The 25,448-nt window shown below is 42.0% G+C and overlaps 1 pseudogene; it reads left to right on the top strand.

Annotated features, from left to right (window-relative positions):
• The first annotated feature begins 2,798 nt into the window (after window positions 1-2,798).
• Window positions 2,799-25,448, top strand: part of LOC117535043 — a 33,110-nt pseudogene continuing 10,460 nt past the window's right edge.

Raw genomic sequence — 25,448 nt, 5'->3', positions numbered from 1 at the left:
TGACAATTAAAACGTTGTATAGACACAATTTCCTGAAGTAATCTTCGTAATAATTAGCAAACTAAAGATCATGTACATCCACTGCACACATAATCTGAAATAAAAATTCATATTTCTCGCATCAAATGACATCAAAACGCATTTTAATGGCCAAACTAACTTTAAAATAGGCATTTTCCACCGAGAATAAAACGAAGTTCGGCCATGTTTCTTTTTTCTGCAGGGAGAAATGTGAAGATCACGTGACATAGACGCCAGCCATTGGAATGAATGGTGAAAAAAAACGTAGGGATCTTACAATTTCAGAGGCGTTTTTGTAGAAATACTACGTCCTACGTTGTGGACCAACGTAGGTATTACACGTTTTTTTATGAGACTGGGTTGGAGGTCCACCACCTGCCCACACCCCCTGTTAAATTGTCTCACCCACATTGAGGATGCTTCCTACGCCCATGTTTTATTCCATGTGTCAAGTCAGGCAAATTGGGTTAAAATGTTATTGCATCAATGATCTGTTAACATTCAAATCACTAAATATATGCCGTAACTATTTTGCTCTAGGCAACTCAAGGGCTCAGGTAATGTGACTACTATATGAATAATTGTCCAAAATAACATAAAAAGCATAGGGTTTTTTGTTAAGTAACATACTTTCGTCGCCGGCCGGCCGATACATGCCGCGCATTAAGTGGGCCTGTCTGTCAATGAATCCCCGGGCCACTTTTCCCCCCAGTCCGCCCCTGCACACATACACACACTCTCCCGGTCCTCCCAATAGCCAGTCGGTGCCTGCCGGTGAGCGTGGAAGTATGGTCTGCCGCAAGCAGGCGGCAGGATCGGGGCTGTCAGCATCAGCTTGTAGATGGTATTTTAAACTCGATGCGCTCTGAAACTACGGGGCGGCCGAGGACAAAAAATACACATGCGTTAATCGCGTTAAAATAATTAGTGGCGTTACATTTTTTTGCGTTAATGCGTTATTAGCGCGTTAACTTGACAGCCCTAAAATAAATATTAAATGGTAAAATAAGATATAAATAAACCACACAAATAAAATAAGTTAGCCTACATTTATTTGTTATTGGCTATGGTAGGTTATTGGTTATGTTCACATACTTATTTGATTAATAAAATGCAAACCGATCTTTTTCACATGGGTGTTTTAGAGTTGTACCCCCTAGATCAGTCTCTAGTAATTGGGCGCTCAAAGTGCACCAGATTGAAGGATTTTACTTTAAAATGTTAAAACTAATCTTCCCGGGGGGGGCACCCCCGGAACCCCCTAGAGGATGTGAAGTCCACCCCCCAATTCAAACATGTTCATGCAATACTAAATACATTTGAAGCCTTTTTATATAAGCTGTCCACCATGTCAATATGTTTCTCTGTTTGTAATGTATTGGTCATAGGTTTTTCATTGCCAGCTAAAATCTTGCCGGGCAGCAAATTGGTCAGAACCGGCCCTGGTGTCATCCCCACAGCACCCCCCATTTGAAACATGTTCCCACGGCTATGAGAGCGTTGCAGTAATCCAGTCTCGAAGTAACAAAGGCGTTAATAACCCTTTCTAGGTCTTTAAAAGATAAACACGACTTGGTCTTAGCCAATAGTCGTATTTAAAAAAAGTAGGTTTTGACTACGGTGCTGACCTGCTTATCAAATTTAAAAGCGCTATTGAAGGTTCATGACAGAGGGGAGAATGTTTTTATTGAGGGAGCCCAGAATATCAACCGGAGAGGCTGGAGGTTGGGGTCCAAAAAAGATGACCTTGGTCTTGCTCTCGTTGAGGTTGAGGAAAAAAAAGTGAAGCATTGACTTAAATATCTCCTAACATGCTATTTTAGGCATATATTATGGGTCTCAGATATATAACAATATATAAAAAACATGTCTATGACGTGTTATGCTCTGCTCAAAATACCAAACACATCATGCATTTTAGACATCCCTCATATCCCTCTATTTCAGCCCTGTTAGAGAAGTGCTGATTCTGTGTCTGTAGCTGCTGGCCCCGCCCACTTTTGAGCACGGCAAGGCAAGCAGTGAGGTCTCCTCTCTGCCTGCAGTCAGCTAAATGCTGCCGTGATTAAATACCATTTCATGTTCCAAACCACTTCATGGATTATTTCTGAAACAGTATGGAGCTCAAATGCTTTTTTTCTTGCGGGTTTACCACAAGGTGAGTTCCTTTTTTATTTCCTGCTTTCTACAGTACAGGTTAGCTGTTATCTATGCTTGCTAATGTAAACAAAGACCATATTTCCAAAACACGTCGGGCATTGTTTCTGATAGTGACGTTTCTGATAGGGCCGTGGGCATAAAGCCAGCCCACATTTCTGATATCACGTCATATCGGCATCAAATCTGGATCAGCTCCGTTGTACCCCCGTTTTTAGAGATGTGGGTAGGGAGGAAAAGAGAGAGGGTTTTGTTTTCTGACACTTTGTGAGTTTCCTTAAATTCCTCATGTATACAATACATCAAAAAGTGCATTTTGCATGATAGGACACCTTTAATGTATTGGTACTTTTACTCAAGTAAAGCATATTTTTCCACCACTGGCCTTTATTTATACATTTGTTTATTTGGGACAGCGCCCACGGGAACACCATGGCACTGTGTTGCTTGATAAGTGACAATATGCTGCTAGATTACTTAGGGGCTCAAGTGTCCACACCACACATCCAATAAACAGTCCTGTGATGAGCCTGCGTATGCGCTGCTGCTCCTTTTATGGTCTCACACACTGTTTCCTGGGAGATCCGGTGCGCCGTGTGTGTGTGTGTGTGTGTGTGTGTACGTGCGTGTGTGTGTTCGTGTGTGTTCGTGTTCGGGGGTGATCAGAGAAAGCAGAGGGAGCACACTACACTCTCCCTCCAGCCTCCAGGAGCAGCGCGTCTCCACAGCCGGAGAAATGAAGATGCTCTGAACAGCTTCCTTCGCCTCTCCTCGGATCCGCGAGCAGGTTTCTCTTTCTCCCCCGGTGTCCGCTCAGTCTGCGGAATGCTCCGCGTTTTCTCTCCGGGGTCGTTTCCACTTCAGCATGGGAACTGCGGTGTCCAAAAGGAAGAATCTGAGGAGTGATGCGATATCTTCCGTGGCCACAAAAGTTAGGTGAGTGAGTCCGGGGAGAGGCAGCGCGCTGCAGCCGCGCGGAGGCAGAGAACCACCGTGCTCCATCTGTACTTCTATGGTGTTAGACACATTACAGAAGGATGTGGAAGTAGCCTACCAGAAATAAACACTGCTGAATATTATTAATAATAATAATAATAATAATAATAAATATAATGAAAGTGCATCTATATTTTATTCCTGCATTGAGTAAAAAAGACTTATTCTGTGCCACTGTGGTGTTTTTTAAAATGTACTCTTGCTCTCGTTTCTTTTCCAAAAAGCATGTTTTACATAAAGTTTAGCTAAATATTAATATAATCTGAATATTAAGCGATTTCACACATATCTCATTCGTTTCAAGCAAACCCTTTTTTATTTAGTCCAGACATGTGTTGCTATTATGAAGGATTACGAAGTTAAGTAACATATTTTAGAGTACAATAAATATGAAATTCAAAATGATATGTCATTTCTAAATCAGGAAAATATCTGTTGGATCAAATAGATCAACTTAATGTTAAGTTATTGAAATACATGTCAATAACCCCTATTGTAGATCAAGTCAACAAACATCTTAGACAGGTGATACCCAAAATATAAAGATATGGAAATGTGTGTACTTTTGCTGTCTGGCTTTTAACTTAATAATACAATTCATTTGTTTCCGGTAAAGAATAAGAAGTAGGGGGGGGGGGGGTGTTACACAAAACAGCCCTCACCACCACCATGCACTTTAACCCACCACTGCAGCCTGAGCATGTGTTTCCTTGCTCTCCTTATACCAACTCCCAGCTGAGCTCTGCGATGGACTTTGACTAATTCTCGTGACATTTAGCCCTGCATGTATGAGTCATGAAAGGTCTTGGTGTCAGGGATGTCAGATCAGTGTGTTCTCGGTCCGAAGGCTGCGGGATGACTAATGCTCTGCAGTCTGCGCCCACCTGCTGACCTCAGGAGCCTTCTGCTCCCAGTCATGTGCAACAAACACACATATGCTGAAAAGGTGGAAGAATTATTATTGACTTGAGAAAAAGTAGAAATACTACAGTGTAAAAATACTCAGTTACAAGTAAAAGTCCGGCATTCAAAGTTGTACATCATGCATAAAAGTAAAAAAGTATTAGCATTAGGGCTGTCAGTCGATTAAAATATTTAATCGCGATTAATCGCATGATTGTCCATAGTTAATCGCGATTAATCGCAAATTAATCGCATATTTTTTATCTGTTCTAAATGTACCTTAGAGGAATATTTTTCAAGTTTGTAATACTCTTATCAACATATGAGTGGACAAATATGCTTTATGCAAATGTTTATTATCATTTGAACAATGACAAATATTCTCATGAATATTAAACACAACAACCTCTGAACATTACAAATATTCGCCTCAATTCAACCTGGAACCTCTCATTCAATAATTCAATACAAAGCGTGTGTGTGTGTGTGTGTGTGTGTGTGTGTGTGTGTGTGTGTGTGTGTGTGTGGCAGGCATATGCTCGAACGGGAGCTGCCTGGACGCTGCAATCATGCACTATCCGTGCTGAGTGTGCTGACTTTTCGTACAATGTCCCACTGTCTGGCTTCCTGCATAAAGTCAAGTGCTCGGCGCAGTTGTCGGCGAAATGTTGCTCCTCTGTTTTCATTTAAACAGCTCCTTACATCCGTTAGCGCAGCTAGCTAGCACCAGATGCTAACAACAACAATACACGTAAGGTCTCTCTCTCGCTCGAGCCACACATCACCCTCCCGGTCCTCCCGATGGCCAGTCGGTGCCTGCCGGTGAGCGTGGAAGTGGGTCTGCCGCAAGCAGGCAGCAGGAGCGGGGCTGTCAGCATCAGCTTGTAGATGGTATTTTAAACTCGATGCGCTCTGAAACTACGGGGCGGCCGAGGAAAAAAATACACATGCGTTAATCGTGTTAAAATAATTAGTGGCGTTCATTTTTTTTGTTGCGTTAACGCGTTATTAACGGTTCGGAGCTGGAGCTTGAAAAGCACCGGATTTTCCTGTTCACACCGCAGCGGAGCAGCCTCTTAGCTCCGGAATCCGGTTCATTTCGAGCACCAAAAAAATTGTCCGGCTAGAGCAAAAGCACCGCATATGTCACGCTTACGTCGAGGCGGGTGCAGGGGCAGGGGCGAGATCAACTCCTGAACAACAACAAAAAGCCGGCGTTTTATCCAGTTTGTACACAACGATGGAGAAACTTAACAAGCAGCAGTGGTCCACTGAAGAGACCATCTACCTACTGGGAATCTGGTCTTCCGCAGAGGTACAGAGGAAGCTGGAGCACAATCGACCATTGTTGTTGTTGTCGGTGTGAGCTGTGAGGGGTCTCCGCGCGGTTTGGCTTTATGAAGCAGGCACGCAAACGGTTACGTCATGACGCAAACGATGACGCAATTACGCAGCACCAGTCGGACTCTGGGCAGTGTGAAAAGAGCCGGAGCTAAACCGAAGAGCCGGTTCTGAACCTGAAAAGCTCTAGCACGGAGCTTGAACCGGAGTTGCGTTGGTGTGAATGAGGTATGATTATGGGGGTTATTCCCTATCTTTATTCAAGAGCGTGGTATTTAAATTTGAGAGCATACTTTATGTATTTATTTCCCTCAAACCCTGTCCTCGCACTCAAATAGTGCCTGCTTGCACTTAGATTTGCTCTGCTTGTGCTCAAACTGTATGCTTGCACTCAGATATATTGCTGCTTACAGATTTGTTCTGCTCTCAGATTTATTCTGTGCGTGCTCGAAACTTTTGTGCAACAATCCTGTCAAAATCCCTCAACCAATAGGAGGCCTGGTGTCCTTGCGGGTGCGTTCGCTTTACTTATTACAGCGTCCCGTAAGGGCGGTTACTCTTTGGTTTATAAAGTTTACTCTTTGGTTTATAAACTCCCGCCCTCCACGGCTTTATAACATAACATGTACTTCACTTCGCTGTACAACTTTTTTTTGGGGGGGGGGGGTAAGCACAGTTAGTATATGTTTATAAAACGGACAAGTCAAATCAAGCAATCTGATGTTTCTTAGCCGTGATATAATGAGCGTATATCCCGGGTATAATTGTAGTTACTTTTCACAAATCAGTATCCCTCCGCGTCTGAGAACCGTTACAACTGTTACATTACGTCCGTTACGAAACTAACTAACAAAGCTTAAAGGTGGGGTAGGTAAGTTTCAGAAACCGGCTCGAGATACACTTTTTGTTATATTCCATGGAATGCTCTTAACATCCCGATAGCAATGAATATCTTAAGTGCTTTGACAAAAAATTCATACAAAAATTGCATCTGTGGAACCCGTAATACTATAAAAAGTACAACCAATCCGTTTAGCCGGCCCGGCTAAACGGATGGGATTGCCGCCCTGTCTGTCAGCCTTCCATCTCGTGCACGCACAAATGTATCTCGTGCCCTCATTGGGCGTGCATTGCAGCAGTACTTCAATGACTCGCCAGCAACAGGCGGCCACTTTCACCAGTCTGCTGACGTCATGTGCGCGTTCATGTGTGTTGGAGGAGGTGCTCTGTAAGGAAGTCTGAAGGAAGGGGCGGATTATTTTCGGCTGTGTACTTTCAAATTTTAGTGCACTCGAGCCGGTTTCTGAAACTTACCTACCCCACCTTTAATGCCCCGGCCACACGAGGACGAAAACGGTCGTTTGCGTTACTGTTTAGTGTCATATAGACCGTTAGGCCACACGAGGACGACCGAATACGGCACTAAACGACTGCGTAAACGATAACGGGTCCCAAGGTGGATAGAACAGCATACGCAACGCTCTGGGGGGTCCAACGGCTCCGTATGTACGATCATTTTCTGATAATGATGAGGCAATAGCCCCGCCTCTCCCCACCTCTGCTGCTCACCCCCTGCGTCAAAGTAAACTGCACACTGAATTCAGATTATTTATCTTTCTCTCGATATGGACCTAAACGCGAGTGAAGTCTAATCTGACAGGACGGAGACACGCAGCTCTGCTCACCTGCAGCTCCTCCCGCTGTGATGCGGCGGTGAACGGAGTAAAACACACATTTCAAGTCAGATCATCACCCTTAGCTATTTTAATTACCTCTCAAACTACCTAAACTAGATATAAATATGTTTATTTTTACTGTCGGCCGGGTCACTCATTACTGGATCAGCTGCTGCATGAAACAGACACTGGCGCTGTCCGAAGAGAGGGAGGAAAAAGAGAGGCTCCGTGTATTTTATTATTATATTATATAGAGTCGTTATTCATTTGTTTTAAAGCTCAATAAATAACAAAGAAGACCTTTGACCGGCACTTTTATAATTTTGTCGGAAGATTTAAACTTTAATACACGTTGACTGGCGAAAAACTCTGCCCGGTTCCCTCGGCCCCCACCGCGGAGAATAAACAGAAGGGCAACCATGACAACCATGCTTCTTCGCTGCTTTTGTGGAGGAAGTTACAGCGCCACGTACAGGCTCCTGCATATGTACTGCAGCTTCTCCAGCGGTTGGAGCTAAACGGAGCTGTCTCGTGTGGACAGACAATAGGCTTGTTTGAGACAAGCGAGACCTGCGCAGACCTGCGCAATTTCGATCAACGTCTTGCTCGTGCGTTGCATGATGGTTAGTCATTTTGTCCGACTTGCTCTGGAGGCCCGCCTACATGAGACGTTGAAATCTCGCGGGACAAAGACGCCCGCAGCCTTGAGAGCGAGGCGCGGCGAGGCGGCGCAGTTCCTCTCCACGGGCTGCGGAAGCGAAATGCTTGATGGGAAACGACTCGCTGGTATCTCGAGCTGAGCGCTCATTGGTGGTTTTTACCACGTGCTGGTGATGAAACTCTCCAATTGGCTCGGCAAAAGTGTGTTGTTGTTTTGTGTCAGTTTTACGTCGCCACATCCATTCCCATTTTTCATCATTGTTCCACAATATTTATCATCATTCAATTAATATCCATATATTTTATACTATACTTGCACTGCTTACCGTTTTCATACTTTATATATCTTAGCATATTCATACACACTATTCATACTGCTCTCAGGCTGCTGTGTATATCTAGTGTATTCATACCCCTAACTGTTTATTCATCATTCAATTCATTCTATATTTTATTCTGTAGATTGTGTACATTACTTTTCACTTCACTGCTTGTTGCACCTGGTTAGAAGCTAAACTGCATTTCGTTGTCTCAGTACCTGTAATATGTGCAATAACAATAAAGTTGAATCTAATCTTGAGCAGGAACAAATGTATTTACTTAGTACATATCTGACATTAACGATTAAACACATGTGTGCATTCTTTATAAATGCAAACCGAGTCAAGCCGACTCCGGAGGTGGCGGTATGCACCTTAAAGTTGTTTGCAATCCGCCAAAAAACCGAGAGAAGAAGAAGAAGAAGACGAAGCCGACTCCGAGCTGTCCGACTTCAGGCGAGCTTTTTGAGACGTCCCCCGGCTGCGATCTGCTACTCTCGTCTACTTTCGAGGCGAGCCGCAACGCGTCTCAAACAAGCCTACTATCCGGATGACTATTGCGTGTGGACGGAAGCTTTTTTGCGATTGCGTTTGCGTTAATCCTATGCGTTTAGCCGTTTTCGTCCTCGTGTGGCCGGGGCATAAGATGGAAACATTTAAGGTTAACTTCGACCTCCGGGGTGGCCTTACTATGGAGGAGTGGATTGAGAAGTGCCTATCTCTAGAAAAAAAAGCACCTAAACGACGACAATGCTGTCTGTCTAATATGTTCTCTAGCTGTTATTGTTGTTGTATAGCAACCACCTCGCACTATGTTTTGTGCAGAAGGCAACGGAGGGACTATTTTATTTTGAACATCATTATTTAATAATAAAAACTATATAAATTGGAGTGTGTATTTTTCTTTCACATTGCCAGCCACACGTGGTAACCGTTTTATAAATGCAATAGCTCACTTCAGGCCGTGATATACGAATATCTATACAATTTGCGAGTGGAGCCTCGCAGTTTTTCAGGTTGATATATGAAGCTCATTAGCTAGCCAACATTTATCTAGCAAATGTTTGGCAAAATATTAGAAGTGAGGCTACTAGACTAACGTTAGGTCTACTGCAATAGCCTCACTTTTAATAGTTTGCAAAACATTAGCTCAGGGTTGCCAACTCTGGGTACCTGGCTGGAGTGAGATTTTGATATGGTTTAATTACACATATGCGCACTAAATGACTGCTATCGTGTCAGTAGCGGGACCTTAGCATATATATAGGATATATATACAATATACACAGGGCCGGCCCTCGGCATAAGCAGTATAGGTGAATGCTAAGGGCGCATCAACCCATAGGGGAAGCCGGAAAAAAAAAAAAAAAAAAAAAAAAAGTTAGAAATAAAAAATAAATAAATAAATGTATTTCATAACAACACAATTTCTCGATTTTGGATCAACAAAGTACATCTTATTATAATATACTAACATAACTATGCCTATATTGCGTACAGCGCCCATAAACTATGGCACACACCCCCCCCCCCCCAAAATCAAGTTGAACTGCCTCAGTCCCAGTAAAAACCAGAGGTTTATGTGAAATTGTTATTTTTTTGAAATAATGGTTTTAGTGTGAAATTATAAGTTTTAATTTTGTATTTGTATTCATTTAAAATAAATCAAACTCCCAAAAAACGTACACAGCTTCTGTGTGCTTTTATTAACATTGGAATTTACTGTGTAAGCGGCCGCGGGGGGGGGGGGGGGGGGGGAGAGCTTTAGAGAGCTCTCTCCTGAAAGACTGAGAGGCTCTGATAACCTCAGCTCAGTGAGGTAAAGGCACACCTTTATATGATCATTATAGTTATAAACAAATAAAAGAATAGGTGAAAAACAGGTATAAAATACTGACAGTACAAAAAAGTTGTTATAAATAAACAAGAATACAGTTTGAAAGGGGAGTGATTTGTAAAATATCCATAAAGAAAAAGAAAATCTGTTTACAGTTCTGTTTCATATGGGTGTTGAGAGATGTATCCATAGATCTCCTAATTTTGCTCTTAAAGTGCACCAGATTGATGCTTTTAACTTCAATATTAAAAAAAAAAAGTCTTCCCAGGGGTGCATGCCCCCGGACCCCCCTAGAGGAGGGGAGGTCCCCCCCCCCCCCCCCCCCACTTAAATCATGTTCAAATGGATAGGAAACTAAATACAGTTGCACACATCTTGTGTCAATATCTTTGTTTTGGTGGTCATGCCACAACCGTGCACGCGCGAATCATAGTGAGTGTCTGCATTTTGGGGGGGGGGGGGCGCCAGCTAAAATCTTGCCTAGGGCGGAAAATTGGTCAGGGCCGGCCCTGAATATACACAATATTGGAAACAGACTATAAAGGGCACAAAGTTTAATTCACTAATGAAAGTCAAACACATGTTTGTTTCCACTGTTTTATTGTGTGCCTATCGCGATAAGCAATTAATTGACTTATCGTACGATAAATAAAAATGAACACGATACATTTACATTTACATGAGGATGTGACTAGCAGTTTGAAAGGATGTACTTGAATTATTATTATTATATATTATCATTATGTCAGTGGTCTAAAATGGTCATACAACGGTGCCGACAATATTATCGTTTATCGCAATAATTTCCGGGAAAATTATCGTGAGAGGCCTATACATGAAACACACACACACAAACAAATCTACAGACTTACTCCAAACTGCCAAATATATTAATTAACACACTCTCACTCTCATATACTCTTTGACTCTATTTTGGCCTAGTAGAACAATAAGCAGCAGACTTTAACTTTTTTATCATTTCTACTGGATCTGAGATCTGCGCATGCGCAATACGGGTCGGATTGACCAACCGGCTCCCACTGCTCTGCTGTCTGTTAACGTTGTTAAGAGTGGTGGGGGCGGGGAGGGAGCAGATCGACAACTTGAGCAGCTGTCAACTCAACATTGTAAATAACCAACTAAAAACGATCGCCGGTTCATCTTGTTTTTGGCGTGAGAATAGTTTGGGCTGGTTGAGAGCGTGAGATTGAGAGTGAAAGCGTGTGTCACACGCCAGATGCGTGAGAGTTGGCAACCCTGCATTAGCTAGCACTAGTGTTTTGCAGTTGCTAGCAGCTTATTGGGATGTTATGCTAGATAGACAGGCATTGTTTTGATATAATAAATTAAGCATTATTGTTAGTTAAGCATGTCAGCCTGCAGCCCCACTTCTTGTCTCTCTCTAACTCATTGCAGATGACTGCACTAAAGAAAAGGGCACAGAGAGGAAACCAGTTGTAAGATGTTTAAAAGTTCATTAAACATAATATATGCTTAAATGCATTTCAAAGAAGTTGTGTTGGAGTTTCTGTTATTCTACATTTTGACACCAAGATTTTCTGATTTACTGCAAATGTATATCGGTTCCAAATATCGGTTATCGGTCTCCTTGATTACTAATAATCGGTATCGGTATCGGCCTTGAAAAAGCCATATTGGTCGATCCCTACTGCACATACCCGGCCGCTTTCCCAACCTTGGCTCTCGGCGTCTCCATTCGCCGCCTTGATGAGCGCAGGTGGGGACAATCTCCAGCTGATTGTGGCGTGTTGTCCAGCTGATCCGGAATGACGGTGTCAATTGTGATGTAATCCAATTGTTGTCCGGTGAAAACTATCCTTAATCCATTGTGAGGTGATTCTTACTGTCCAGTTTCACTCGTAGAGTGCGATTCCACTTAATGTAATGGCAATTTTATTATTCCAATGTCCTATATCCTTTTGCCATTACTTCACAGGAGGGCTGGAGAGTGATCCAGACGCAGACACAAACAGATGAATTTCCAGTCCTTTGGTGCAGTTTATAATGATGTTTATTTAGCGTTTTATGTACCAAGGTTTAATTATACAGTTTAATGGTTCTGCCGGGCTGGTAGAATCGGTATTCTTTCACACACACATACGGGTTTTGAGCCGAGGGCGACACCGTACTTCCGGTATCCACCATTTCACACGAGGTGCAAGCAGAATATCATAGTCTATTGCCTTAATCAATATCTAGTCAACTCTAAAATACCACATATATGCATTGGCATGATAATATTATTATGACAAGAGGGGTATTCACCTGGTGTTTCCAGAAGATAGACGTAGATGCAGCCAAAATCGACCGAAGGCCACTTTCGAGAGTCGTTTTTCCATACATCTGCAGGCAGTCTGTAAGGGCAATCGGACAACCCACACAGCTCTAGTTTACGCTGGTAACGACCTAGAGCACACCCCTCAAGTCCAGAGATGTAATCCGAAGACATGCAGCGATTTCTTCGGTCGTTAATTCAGAAAAAAAACCTAGTGCGCTCTGCCTGGCTACATTACCTAGCTGTTTATATTAGCACCTCCAGGATATTAGCACCTCCAGGAAAATGGCGTATTTCTGTATAGATATATGGCGCGCGTTGCATTGTGGGTAGCTCGTGACGTCACTGTGTGTGAAAGAATGCTCTTTCCTCCTGTGTCCTCGTCCTTTCCGGTCACCTATGACCCCTTTTATACACCCTGGCTGCGTCTCACTTCGGTTAAATGGAATCCTTGCGTCCCTCACTTGCGTCGTTTCCCTGCCTCTAGTCCCTCCCTCCAGGGAAGCATGGAGAGACGCAAGGAAACCACGAGAAGCAGGGAAATGAGTTTTGAGAGCAATGGGACGTCCTTTCCTCCGGAGCGTCACGTGAAGCGACGTCCGTTTGTGATGACGCTGCACAGCTGATCGTCTGACAGCAGCTCTGTCCCCGTTATTTTCACAAACACCCCCGCCTCTGTTAGTACACATTTACTGAGACAAACATTTGTATCATCTGTTGTAGACCCAAATACATTAAATAAAATAAGAACTCATTCTCAAAAAAGATAAACGCCATTCTTAAAATGTATAAACGAACAATAGTTTGATTAATTTGATTAGAGTGCACAATAGAAATAAAATAATTGAGAGAAGAAAAAGAGATATGTTATCTATCAAAACCCAGTTAGATTAACATTCATTGGATTGCACACTTTGTTTGTTTGTGTGGATATGTAGCACATTAACATTTTAAATATACTGAATGGAAATGAGACAATAAATGAAAATGTAAAACGAAAAAAGCGATCATGAAAATGTTTCCAATAAATGAATAAAATGATTTTTGACCACTTTGTTGTTCAGATATACTGTATGCCGTTCCCGCTGGGCCAGATCTGCACTGTGCATCTCCCTCAGGACTGTGAGGTGCTCCTCTCCTTGTTGATAAACCTTTTTTAATCACCGTAGGGAAATTCAGGTGTTATAGCAGCAACAGCAATAAGAATGAAAAACACAGGACAGGTGCAGGTCACATAAGGATATAAGAATAACATATATAAGTATAAACAGAACAACAGTAAGGATGAACTAAAGACAGTTCTGGCCCTAGATGTTTACAATGATTGTGAAAGTGAATTACATTATGTCCAGCCTGTTTGTAATGAATATAAATATATGTATGTATATGAGTATGTACAAATATAAAGTAAATGGATAATTACAAATGAATATAAGTATGAATAAATATGAGACCAGTTTAAAATGCAAAAATCTAAAATAAAGCACAGTCCAAAATAAGTGGAAAGCAGTGCAGGTCCATGTGTCTGCTGCACAATACTTAACAATGAACAATATACAAGAATATATTAGGATGTCACACATCATTTTACTAGCTGCAACATTAATAGTGATTCTAACTACTTTTACTTGTAACAGAGCATTTCCACACAGTGGTATTGCTTATTTTACTTACTGAGGATGATCTTAAGTTTAAAAAAAGTCACAATTACAGTCGTTTTGCCATGTCTATTTCTTACCTAGAACCACGCGCTGGCTGTCTGCGTTGCTGGTGCTCGAGGCTAACGGTGCTCTGGAGCACTGCCATCACTCGTTGTTCAGGACTCCTCCTCGCTAGTCACAACGGCATCTAGAACAGCATACATGGCTTGTTAATTCCACAAACTACTGCAGCACAATACTAAATAGCAACAACAACTCTAGAAAACTGGACGTAAACATGGTACATATGGTGTTAGCAAACAATAAGAAGCAATAACATGACACCATCCCTCTGTCATGGAAAACTTCACACATCAAACCGCTGCCCAAAATTCCTTGCCCAAAAGAACATATTATTAAGGACTACAGACCAATAGCCCTCACCTCAGTGATTATGAAATCACTAGAAAGAATTCTGCTCCGATTACTTATCAGTACAACACAAGACAAACTGGATCCGTACCAATTTGCCTATAAACAAGGGTGCGGTACGGAAGATGCTGTGGCCACTCTGGTTCACATCATCACTAAACATTTAGATAAACATAACACCTATGCAAGAGCCCTCTTCCTAGACTTCTCATCAGCATTTAACACAATACAAGCAGACATCTTGGTGTCAAAAATGGCCAAAATGGAAGTAAATCCATACCTGATTTACTGGTATGCTGCTTTCCTCACTAGTAGAGAACAACTTGTGAAGGTTAACAAAACCCTGTCATCTGCCATCACAACCAATGTAGGCCCCCCCCCCCAGGGCTGCGTGAGTTCAGCTGTGCTCTTTACTCTCTACACTGATGATTGTCGTACCAACACATCAAATCAAGTCATCATTAAGTACTCTGATGATACTGCAATAATATCTCTGCTCAGTAACACAGACGACCCTGAGCTGCACCAACAGGCTGTAAATCAGGTGGTTGAGTGGACTGATAGCAATGCTCTTGAGATCAACACCAAGAAAACTGAGGAAATCATTTTTGGCTCACCATCTGACTCCCATAAAGTCCTCATTGTCATCCATACAGACGAAATGAAGCAGTGAGTTTCATACAAATACTTGGGTGTAATGATTGACCATCTGCTGTCATGGAAGGATCACATTGAATATCTGTGCAAAAGGACAAAACAAAGAATTTATTTTCTCCGCCGTCTTAGGTCTTTTGGGGCGAGCAGAGAAATGTTTCTATTGTTCTTTACATCTGTGATCTTGTCTATTCTACAGTACTGCAATACTACCTGGTACAAATGTTTGTCAGCAGCTTTAAAATCAAAACTGCTCCACCTGTTAAAAATCTGCTCAAAGATTGTTGGTCCAACCTGTCAGAGACTCTATGACTCAGCCTATCATAACAACCTAGTGAGGCTGTCCAACAACATCATCTCTGACCCAAACTATGCTCTGAACAGTGAATATGAACTGCTACCATCTAATCGGAGATACAGGGTCCCACCATTCAATAAAGTCAGACTGAAGCACTCCTTTGTGCATCAGTCAATCCTCACAGTAAATACAGAGCTGATCGCAGATCAGATGCACGCTGAAGGCTCTGAGCAGCTTTTCTCTCACTGATTGTGCTGTTATGTTAAATGTTTGTTGTTTGTGTTTCATGTAATTGTGTCTGGATATTTGTCTGTTGATCTTGGACATGGAGCTGCTGTGACGCAAGTCAAATTTCAGACCTGATCTGACAAATAAAGTAATGTCGTATCGTATCGTAATAACTCTAGCTAATGCTATCTGTGCTAACCGTAGCTCTTCGGGGCTCCATAAAAGCATGGGTTGTCAAACATAAATGTAAGGATAGGTTTGTTTGTTAGAAATGAGCTTTACAATAGAAAGCGACACGGCGCTTTCAAGCAAAGAACAGAGCAAAAAGTTAGCAAAAAAAACGTACCATCCTGCATGGATGCAGGACGCCGTTTCCAAGTCCATGCTTCGTTTCGCGTTGCGCCGTCGAGCTCCCCGCTGTATTTTTTCACCTGCAATGAGCTTGAGTAGCGTCTGTACCTCGACAAATGACCACGGCGTGTTTTTGTTGTTGCTGCCATTTCTTTATGGATTTGTTGACGGTAGCTCGTCTGTTTTAAAAAGAAGGATTGTGACGATTCTCTCTGACCATTCAGCAGTCGACAGTGTTTACGTTACTAGTTTAGCATATTCAGCTCGGTTGTTGGCTCGGTAAGAACCTCAATTTTGGAGGGCCAGAAAAAAGGTGAAAAAGTAGCCTTGAGCCGGAACTACCCCTAGTGGAAAAAAGCAAAAAAAAGCGACGTGCGGAAAACCGCCTTTAGTGTCACTGGGCAAGAGGCTGCCCAGCTAGCAATACAAGGCGTAATTTAGGTATACGGAGGAGACTAATGTTACTGGAAAAGTGTCTTGCCCCGTTACTTGCGTACTCTTGAGCATGAATTATGGATTAACATGTTTGTGCATTGGTTATAATAGTGGCATGGTGTAGTTGGACGTCTTGATAGGCACTTAAACCACAGCACCCCTGCCTGGTCAGTACGTAGTTAATGATAAATTAACAATAGTTGGCCATCTGAAAACAAATTTCTCAGTTAGCATCTGAAACTGACACTAACAACCAGCTAAATGCATTTTACTGCAGTTTTGTTGATGAAGATCTGGCAGTGGCTCTGAATTAAGAAGCTCTATAAATTACAGAAAGGACTTTGTAACATGAGAAAGCTAAATGCAGTTAGCGTTCTTCTCTAGAGTTAGCATTACCTGTAATATTTCTACAATGTTTATGTCACGTTTGAAAGGAACTGCACAGCACAACAGTTTTCAGTCGTTAATAGATTCCACTCCAGTGAAAATGTGATTTCATGGCCTCTTTCATGCAACACCAGCAGTGTCCTTCCTCATCACGCAGATTAGCTGCAGCCACGGCCCCGGGTGCATCATTAGCAACACAACACATGTGCCCCCTCTCTAAAACACAAACCACAAACACAGAGTCTGAGGAGAAGACCAGATGCCAACATGTTTAAACTGACAGATTACATTATTATTTCCTAATTATGTTTTAGCATGTTGGCCATATTACTGCAGACCTTTATTATTTGATGCAGTGAAGAGAAATTGTCCAAAAAAACCAGCATACAACCCAAAAGGTATGAACGTATGAGTATATTGTAAATAAATAAAATGTTATGCAATTTATGCATAACTTGTTAGGCCTTCACATCTATCGCTGGGTATATCACCATTCAGCAGAAACCCAAAACAACTCAGTTAACCTTCTGAAATGTTGACTTTATTTGATAATTTCACAGTCTTTAAACGTAACGTTCATATTTCACCTTTTGATTTAAGACAAAACACTTTGGCGAGTTACAGCTTAAGTTGTAAAATGCTTAATAAGCACCGTAACTTTCACAATCTGCATTTCTAGGTTGCGAACAGCTGAATGTTGTATTGTGTTAAATGTTGCCGTCGCAAGATATTGTGGGACATTTTCTTCTTTCCTTTCCTTTCGTAAAGGAAGGTCCATTGTTTCCTACCTAAACTAAAGGAGATTATAAAGGAAGTTTCAAAGCTCCTTTCCTTTCCTTTCCTAAAGGAAGGTCCAGTGTTTCCTAAACTAAAGGAGATTATAATGGAAGTTTCTAAGCTCCTTTCCTTTCCTTTCGTAAAGGAAGGTCCAGTGTTTCCTAAACTAAAGGAGATTATAAAGGAAGTTTCAAAGCTCCTTTCCTTTCCTTTCGTAAAGGAAGGTCCATTGTTTCCTACCTAAACTAAAGGAGATTATAAAGGAAGTTTCAAAGCTCCTTTCCTTTCCTTTCGTAAAGGAAGGTCCATTGTTTCCTACCTAAATTAAAGGAGATTATAAAGGAAGTTTCAAAGCTCCTTTCCTATCATCCAGAGAATCCAAACAGCTCTACTCATGGCTTCCACTGAGGTACTTCCAGGTCATTTCACTCCTTTGGAACCTTCCCAAGCAAATCTGGCAATTTGACCGCAACCATTGTTAACTTTCTCATTGAGAAATTGCATTCAGGGTGTCCCACATTTTTTATTGCGGGTTTGAGATCTGGATTTCAATACCATTCCAATAGTTTATTAGAGTTTGATAAAGCAAAGCTAAGTCCAATTTTCTTGTGTTTTTATGCATGCAATATTTACCTGTCAGCTGACGGTGCCATGCTGTCCTCTGCATTCTGAGTGTATCCTGATTCCTCATTACTCTTTCCCCTTTCTGCAACGCATCACAGCCACAAACTCCCCCCATCATGAATGTCAGTCGGTTCAGTGTTCTCAGCAGTACATGCCTAATATATTTTTCTCTGGTTTGCGTAAAAATATTCATAAGCAGTGGATCAAATCCCAAAATGTTTTATTATTTTTATATCAATCCTGTATTTGATAGCTGACAGCAAACAAGAGGAGAGGGAGGGATCAGAAACAACAGAGACCCTCAGGATTTCTGCTCCCACTGTAAGTATTTTGGTGGGCGGAGAGTAAAAACAATACAGCTTTCTTCTGGATTTCTTCTATGGTCCTTTTTAGCTCCTCACGGCGTTGCGCTAGGCCAGCTCTTCCTGACGGCAGTGAGGCTGGGTAATTCAATGATTGACGTTTCATCAGCGCCTACATTGTGTGTGTTAACTGATGTCAATTCCAAGTGAAGTTATGGAGGTCACGGTGGTAGATGTTCATGTAGGTTTCATGCAAGTTAATAGATTGTGTCCCCAAAGTTTATTCACAGTTTTTTCTTTTAACTATAAGCACAATCTGCACATTTACAAGTGTTTTAGTTTCCATATGTTTTTTAAGAAGCTGCCATGATGGAATAGTTTTTATTTTAATGGCAGTGAGCATCGAAAACCTTTAGGCCACATTTAATACAGGTTCTGCAGAATTGTCCAGTATTTAATTCAGCATTCTTGTCTGGCAATTGGGTTGCAGCCATGTTCAATGCTGAATCTTCCATAAAACCTCAATATTGATAACCTCTAACAAATCAGAGATTATTTGTAAAGGGTCAATATGTCAAGGCTTGAGAGCAGAGCAGGGAGGGCCAACGTGCAGGACACCAACTTAAATGCATGCAAGACTAATCACAAGGACAAGACACAGCTGGGGTGGTAAGGCAAAACATAAGGACAAAGGTGAACCAGGAGGGAAACACAGAGACAGGAAGACAAACAGACACAACACAGGGAGTGAACACTTTTCAAAATACAACGGGAAAACACAGACAGATTGTGAACAAAGTCACCTGCTGACCTACAGTGATGAACAGAGGGAATTGAAATGCCAATAAATCCCCCCCCACACACACACACACACACACACACACACACACACACACACACACACACACACACACACACACACACACACACACACACACACACACACACACCACACACACACACACACACACACACACACACACACACACACACACACACACACACACACACACACACACACACACACACACACACACACACACACACACACACACACACCGAGACAAAGGATTTAGAGTAGAGGTCAAACAAAATGTTCCGTGACAAGATGGTAAAGGTTTTCTCCTTTAAACACCATAAATGTGGGTGTTAGTGTGTTCTTTAGTTATTTCAGAAGTGTCTTGAGTTTTTACAGCTACAAACTCATAACTTACCAGCTCCCCGGAGAAACATATGATGGTCGTTTACTGTCAAAACGGCCTTTTCCTTTAATTATAGCCAATATCAGTCCGATAGACGAGTCTCTTCGGATGACACACTTTACAAATGTTTCTTTCCCCGCAGCGCATATTGATGAACCCACTGACAAGGGAGTATGGGTAATGATCTGACTCCTGGCCTTTGTTGTCAAAGCAGTGTAGAAGGGCAAGTGTCTCTAATGAAGTCCTAGCCTTTGTCCAGCCATCCTTCCCAGTGTGCGGTGCAGAGAGACAGTCAGTGATTATGGGGGCGGTGAACCATCAATCGTGCTGTAAATCTCAAGTAGTCAGGTCAATTCTATATTTACAGCCCACAATGATTCTCACATTCTGAACAGCAAGCCATACCATCAGTCCTCAGACCCTCCACACTGAAAAAACTGATTAGGTTAGTTAAAAGCAATAATATAAAGTTTAAATAGAAAATATTAGGTTCAACTTAATAGTATTGCTTTCAACTAACCTAATACAGTTATGTGAAATCTGTTGATATAATAATTAAACATTTTTAGGATTGTATTTTCACAAGGATTCTATTGTTTTTGTTTATTTTTGTATTTTCTATTGTTTTGCACGACACATACAGTACATGATAAACTTTACACTTTTGTTCAACAGTCTGATTTAATAACAGCTCATGGTTCCCTGTTAAAGAGAGGTGAGCAGTGAGTGGCCGGCAGTCCCCCTATTGTTCTGACTAATTATGGTCTGTTTCACCCCCAAGTGAGCGGATGGAGCGTGGAGGGCACAGCGGGGTCCACCCTAACCACCTCCATCAGCTGGAGCTCATCACGATGACACATGCAGTCACACACTTCATGACAACACAGCCCCTTACTCATAATAACTCTCAGAATACAACAATGATGTAACCCTAACCCGACGTTATATATTTATAAAGTTATAGCCATAACATGAATGTTAGCATGCACAGCCTTTACTTCACAGTGTGCGTCATCATTACACATCCTAACACCTCTATACTACACCCTGCACCACCTCTATATCTGTACCCTGCACCACCTCTATATCTGTACCCTGCACCACCTCTATATCTGTACCACCTCTATATCTGTACCCTGCACCACCTCTATATCTGTACCACCTCTATATCTGTACCCTGCACCACCTCTATATCTGTACCCTGCACCACCTCTATATCTGTACCCTGCACCCAGTGGCGTTGTTAGATGTATCAAAGTGGTGGGGCACAACAAACTTAGATGTCTATATACAAGCTTCTGCAGTGAAGTTCATGGCTGGTGAGGCTCTGGCACTGACTCTTCAGGTTTACAAATATTATATTTTGACCTAAATCAAAATATAATATTATTTTCAAAAGCATTTTTTGTCTGATGCTTCGATTAATTTTAAACAGACAGTTCAACAGAAGGATACCCAAAAAATGTAATTTTAGCATTTAAATATTGAATTGTTCTCTCTCTCTCTTAGTAAGATCCCATTTTCAATAAAATGGTGGTCTTACCTTGACTTGAAGATGAAGTCCATTTGCCTATCCTTCTGGACAAAAATCTCTATTACTTTTTTGTAAAAGTCCTCCTTATCTTCTTGTAGTTTCAAAAGTCTATCATAAATCTAATCCATAGATTTATGATTCGAAAATTATAAAAGTAGGGTAGACATGTGGATATTATCCGGCTGAACAAAACATGCATTTATCTAACAGGTTTGTTTCCCACCAGTGGCGGCTCCAGAGTATTTGTGTTGGGTAATCTATGGTAGGGCTAACCCATGCAGTGGTGGGGCTCAAGTCAGTATTTGCAATGTAATTACATACACGCTCCCCTTGACAGTGAAACGCCACACGTGAGGTTTAGATTATTTCCCTGTCTCAATCCAATTAGAACTGTATTAAATAAAAAGGCACATCTGTCTTGTAGTAAATAAAAAGGGCGACCTGGAGCCAATCCTGCAATTTTCCCACAAGTGAAAGAGTTGAGATGCTGAAAACCCAACCCCTGCAGGGGGGTTTGCGGGATTCTCCCCCAGGAGATTTTTTGAAATACTAACATGAAATACACATTCTGGTACTCTCTTGAGAAGAAAAATAAATACATCTATTACTACACGACATATTTAAAAAAATGAATGCCATTTTTTGTTTTTTGTAACTGTAACGGAGGTGATCTTTGGGGCCATAGATCTCGGCCTCCGTTACGAATTGTGTAGCTTTGTTGGGGGCGAAATGTATGTAGTGTGTGCATCTGTCTGTGTTTTACAGTAGTTTGTCTGTCTCTGTTTGCTGGTTTTATGTTGAAAAGTGTTCCCCTTCCCTCATGTCTGTTGCTGTGGATTGTGTGCACCTGGTGCCCTGTGTTGTCTCCTTCCCCCCCACCTGTGTCTAATTGCTGATTAGTGTGTGTGTGTCTTTAGGCTCTGTTTCCCTGTCTGTTAGGTGGCTGGTAGTGTGGTGTGAGATCCCTGTGGTTGGTGACGGTGTGCACATGTTCAGCTGGATTGAGGCTGTGAATCATTGTGTCTGATTTATTAAATGCCCACACCGGGTTATATTTTTGGACGTTCTGCCTCTGCCTCCTTGCTTGGTCGGGCCGCTCAATTGTCAGCTTCACAGTTACTTTGTTCTGAAAGCTGAACCTGCTGCTCCTCACAGAGAGAAGAGGCTGTGTGAATTACTTTACATTGTGGATAAGGGCAGATAGCCCCCATCAGACCCGGCGCCAGAACAAATCTAAAGGGAGGGCATATGATTTTCATGGGAGGGCACACAAAACCGTCATGTGCTGCGGGCCTGCGGCACAATATATCAAATAGCAAGGCCAATGGCATTGCGCAAAGACGCACACTTATCACAAATACATACACCAGTGGTTTTCAAACTGTGGGGCGCGACCCCTGGTGGGTCGCGGAGGTACTGCAGGGGGGTCGCGGGAAGATTTATTTATTTTATTATTTTCTCCTTTTAGCTTTGTGAAGCACCTTGAGATGACGTTGTTTTTAAAGTGCACCTATATAAATCAAATGTATTGTTATTATTCAATTGTAAACAAACACTGCTCGAAAATATCTCATTGGTCAGAGAGCTGTGGGCATAATCCTGCCTTTTGCAACATCCTACTTGTGTGAGATCGGCTTTTTCTGCTGTTGCTGCCATCAAAACCAAATACAGATCAAAGCTGAACATTGAGAATGAACTGAGAGTGGCAGTCTCAAAACAACAGCCCCGGTTTGAGAAGACCTGCGAGGGAAAGCAAGCACACACAAGTCATTGATAAGCTATGTGTGGAATAGGAATGGTAAAGTGATGTGATCGTTTGCAACCTGCAGTAGAAATAGTAGTTAATATATTTTCCTTAAGAAATTTGAATTTAAAAATCTACTACTCAGGGAAGAAGGCCAACCAGTTTTAATTAGGCCAAATTAATTCACAGTATCTATTACAAGCACTTTTGTTCATGTGTAATCCATAATAAAATATAAAATTATAGTTGGATCTTTATATCTTCTTATTATTAGCAGAGAAAATGTAATGTTTTTACAACAATATACAATTAATCCTACCAATATAGATGGGAACCGGGTTGGGGGGTCCCGAAAATATTTCCAATACCCAAGGGGGTCCCGACTGAAAAAGTTTGGGAACCACTGACATACACAAATAAAGGGCAACATAGAAACCACTTTTGAAACATTGTGTGCGTGGCAGCACAAACACTGGAAAATCACGAGCAAGACACATTGGTTAAGGATGGCAGCTTCCTCATCGTTGCACTCGGAGATAAATAGTAGAGACGATGAGCTGTTTAGCCCGCCTTGGGCATGGTTTATTTTCCTATGCACTGCACTCGGACATGCTGTGGAGTGAATCGTGGTCACCTCTGAGAGGGAGTTGGTTGACAGCTAAAAAAGCTATAATATCAACGACAGCTGACACGTAATAACGGTGGTTCCGTGTCAGCTGATATCTATCTCTCTCTCTCTCTCTCTCTCTCTCTCTCTCTCTCTCTCCTCTCTCTCTCTCTCTCTCTCTCTCTCTCTCTCTCTCTCTCTCTCTCTCTCTCTCTCTCTCTCTCTCTCTCTCTCTCAACTCTGACATGAAATGTGTTCTTTTTATGCGGCATGCGTAGCAGTCCTTTATCAGTCTGTAATGCGTTTTTCCAGTCGCAAAAACCTTTGACAGCAAAAGCCACATCAGATGAAGACGTATTTACTTTAAACTGTCTACAGGGGAAGCAAAAGGCTGCGTCTGCTTTTAACGAATCTTCAAGCTGTTGTGTACCATGCATTGGCAAAAGTGCGCTTCTTTCCTGAAAACAATCTCCCTGGATAACGATCCAGTTTCACCTGGTTGGGTTCATTAACCCCAAGATCATCTGGGGCTGTTGGTCTTTGAGCGGTTGCTGGCCCAATAGTACCTGTTGATGTGCTGCGAGGTAGCGTCTGTAGTGGAGGCACCGGAGGAGGAGGAGGAGGAGGAGGAGGAGGAGGAGGAGGAGGAGGAGGAGGAGGATGATGCTGGCGGGTGTGGTACAGGGTGTGGCAACGCAGGTGGTGATGGTAGGGGCACAAGGAGCTGTGCCTCGGAGGACAGCGTTGGTGGCGGCCGCCTTGATGAGTGAAGGCTTGGGCTCGCTAACTCAGCCCCGGGGTTTGCCGAGGTCAAGCTTGTGACATTAAGGCGTGCTGCTGCAACGGCAGGTGCAGGGTCGCCAGCAGCTGCATCGGCTGCAGTTCTTTCATCGCTATTTCGTTTTAATAAATCCTTAGACCTTTTCAGCCAATTTCTGATGTCCATTTTGTAATTCAAACAGAAATGGGAGTCTACAGAATGCACAATAAACAAATCCAGAATAGGCGGCAGAGTGTGACGCTGTGATTGGTCTAAATGTGGACGAATCACAAATCACAACAGACACATGAATTTATTTGAGGTAGCCTGCGATTTTTTGTTTTAGTTACTATCTGACATCACATACATCGTAGCATAAAAGTTCACAGTTTATTTATAATTACAATTTACAATTTTTATAAATAATAAAAATGGTGTTTATTGGGGGAGGGCAGGAATGTCAAATGGGAGGGCCTGGCCCTCCCACGGCAGCATGGCCCCCATTGTTCTGTGTGTCAAAATGAAAGATAGCCCACACACCTATCAATCATCAAACCGTGGGGTCTTATTTCATTACAGATGTAGCACCTAATTTCAGACTCCAGTTTACAGCTTCCTGCCTACGACCTGCCTAAGACCAGTATCGAGGAATGTTAAGCTCTCCCACTATTTTCCAAGAGGGCGTTGCCAGATTTTCAATTTCAGGTTTTAACCAGGAGATGGCGCTTCATTCACAAATACAGAAAGACAAGTTTCATGGACTTTCAGTTGTGTTTTTGATTAAATAATCATAATAATAATGTAAATGTTTACATTACACTTCTTTATTTGTTATGCTCATACTTTTACCTTTACAATAGTTTGCTTTAATATGCAGTATATTTTTTGTATATTTATTTGTTTGCTTCCTCCTGCTCCCTTTCGGACACATAAAATATGATTTATTATTATTATTAATATGAAGATATTATTAAGATAAGATAAGATAAGATGTTACTTTATTGATTGAACATTTTAGTTTAGAATGTGCTGTCCCACGGTAATTCAGAAGGCTCACAGGTTACATTCCGACCATTATTTAAAACAATAGGTGCTTTCACACCGTCTACAGTTTGATTTGTATAGACTCTAGAGGGAGCGCTGTGGCTGAATGGCCAGCGATTAGGTGTGGCGCATTTATCATAGGTGATCAGAGCTAACTGCTTGCCGTCAGATATCATTTAAAAAACACGTCTGATTTTAAGACTATTTCTGCGCTCATAAAGA

This window comes from Gymnodraco acuticeps, unplaced genomic scaffold (assembly GCF_902827175.1).
Source record: "Gymnodraco acuticeps unplaced genomic scaffold, fGymAcu1.1, whole genome shotgun sequence".
NCBI lineage: Eukaryota > Metazoa > Chordata > Actinopteri > Perciformes > Bathydraconidae > Gymnodraco > Gymnodraco acuticeps.
Note: the sequence above shows the minus strand (reverse complement) of the source record. Positions and strands in the feature narration are given on the sequence as shown.